The sequence below is a fragment of the Pelophylax lessonae genome, assembly GCF_965119305.1.
Source record: "Pelophylax lessonae genome assembly, chromosome: 12".
NCBI lineage: Eukaryota > Metazoa > Chordata > Amphibia > Anura > Ranidae > Pelophylax > Pelophylax lessonae.
In genome coordinates this window covers 221,410,264-221,412,798 of record NC_138779.1, presented here as the reverse complement: position 1 = coordinate 221,412,798, position 2,535 = coordinate 221,410,264, and positions in this window count along the sequence as shown.

The window sequence follows — 2,535 nt, the reverse complement described above, 5'->3', positions numbered from 1 at the left end:
TTCCCTTCACACTTTATTGTTACACTTTTAATGAAATTTATCCAAATTCATTTGCAACTTTGGACTTTTCTTGCGCATTTAATCACCCGAACCGCACAGAGAACGAAACTATTGAAAGAGGGAATTATCACTCAAGGCCTTTCCTTCTCTTTTTTAGGAGGATAATTTGGTGACTTTGGTCACATTGACCTTTCCTACATCCTGCAGTGATTGTACTCGGATCGTGTTATATGAACATTTTCTTCCTAACTGGCATTATCTTCACTTCTACATGACGTGGCGGTTCATTTTCTATTTCTTGATGTACAAATCTAACCACCCAGCCTTCAATCATTTAGAGCAGGGGTCTCAAAACTGGGGCCCAGGGGCCAGATCTGTGCCTTTATTCAGCCCTTTGGGGCACTATTTCTTCCACTGACACCAATGATGGGGCACTATTCCTCCCACTGACACCAATGATGGGGCACTATTCCTCCCACTGACACCAATGATGGAACACTATTCCCCCCACTGACACCAATGATGGGGCACTATTCCTCCACACTGACACCAATGATGGGACACTATTCACCCCCCCCCCCCACTGACACCAATGATGGGACACTATTCCCCCCCACTGACACCAATGATGGGGCACTATTCCCCCCACTGACACCAATGATGGGGCACTATTCCCCCCCACTGACACCAATGATGGGACACTATTCCTCCCACTGACACCAATGATGTGCCACTATTCCTTCCACTGACACCAATGATGGGCCACTATTCCTCCCACTGACACCAATGCTGGGGTACTATTCCTCCCATTGACACCAATGATGGGGCACTATTCCTCCCACTGACACCAATGATGGGACACTATTCCTCCCACTGACACCAATGATGGGACACTATTCCTCCCACTGACACCAATGATGGCACACTATTCCTCCCACTGACACCAATGCTGGGGTACTATTCCTCCCATTGACACCAATGATGGGGCACTATTCCTCCCACTGACACCAATGATGGGGCACTATTCCTCCCACTGACACCAATGATGGGACACTATTCCTCCCAATGACACCAATGATGGGCCACTATTCCTCCCACTGACACCAATAATGGGACACTATTCCTACCACTGACACCAATGATGGGGCACTATTCCTCCCAAACCTTTCAGTAAATATATTGAAGAAGGCGGCGGGGAATATCCCGTCCAATGAGGATTTTGCTGTGAAGTTTATCAGGGTTTTCATTCTCCTCTTCATTGGATCTTCTCCATAATCGCTGGTGGAACGGGCTCGCTGCGCTTCGCAGATATTACGTTTAATTAAAGCCAATTCATTCCGGGTTGCACCACTTTTGGATGAATATTTATGAAAGCGCCCGCCGCACGGAGGGATAAACAGCTTCAATATTTCATGTTGTTGTTAATTCTGCGCGGCGGCGTCCCCGGGAGGGTTACGGCGTTGGATCTGAACGCACGAGGCGGAATCATGAATGGGATGGGAAGGCGGTAATGTAGTAAATATTGGCGACCAAAGACCAGCGACGTCAATCCATTCCGCTTCTGATAATGAATAACAAAACACAAACTGAAATAATGAAATAATGTGGCGCCCTGATGAAACGGCGGGAAAATTTACCGGTGGAATTCTATACGTTTTGCCATGCAGCATCGCTAGGTGGGTGATCCCGCTGCTCAGAAACTGCAGCTTTACAGTTTCCTGTGTCACCTGCTTGCTCATTGGACAATGAATGAGCATCGTACAATGCTGAGTCCCTCCCACTTTTTTTGTGAGCTTCCTAAACTCCGCCCCCTCCAGCCCCCAGTGCCTGAAAATGCAGCCCTCTGCTCCTGTCTATGTAGGCGACATAACGGATTTGATTTCAGCCAGGATGGATGCTTCTCTCTTGATCTAGTTTACAAACCGTTTCTCAGATTTTTAGCAGAACCAAAAACAATTCTGGGTGCAAATTGGTAATTGAGGAAAATTCTTGTTTTAAAGCAAAATTCAGCCTTCAATTTAACCCTTTGACCCCTGGAAGATTTACAGGTGTATGGTCTGAACACTGACAGGCTGACCCCCCACCCCTTCAACCTCTTCAGCAATGCTGGCAGCACTCATACGTCTATTTCCCAAAGACAACCTCTGGATATGATGCTGAGCACGGCACTCAACTCCTTTGGTGGACCATGGCGAGGCCTGTTCTGAGTGGAACCTGTCCTGTTAAACTGCTGTATGGTCTTGGCCCCCGTGCTGCAGCTCAGTTTCAGGGTGCCTAGGCCATCTTTATGTAGAGCAACAATTCTTTTTTTTCAGATCCTCAGAGAGTTCTTTCCCATGAGGTGCCATGTTGAACTTCCAGTGACCAGTATGAGAGAGTGAGAGCGATAACACCAAATTTACCACACCTGCTCCCCATTCACACCTGAGACCTTGTAACACTAACGAGTCACATGACACCGGGGAGGGAAAATGGCTAATTGGGCCCAATTTGGACATTGACACTTAGGGGTGTACTCACTTATGTTGCCAGCGG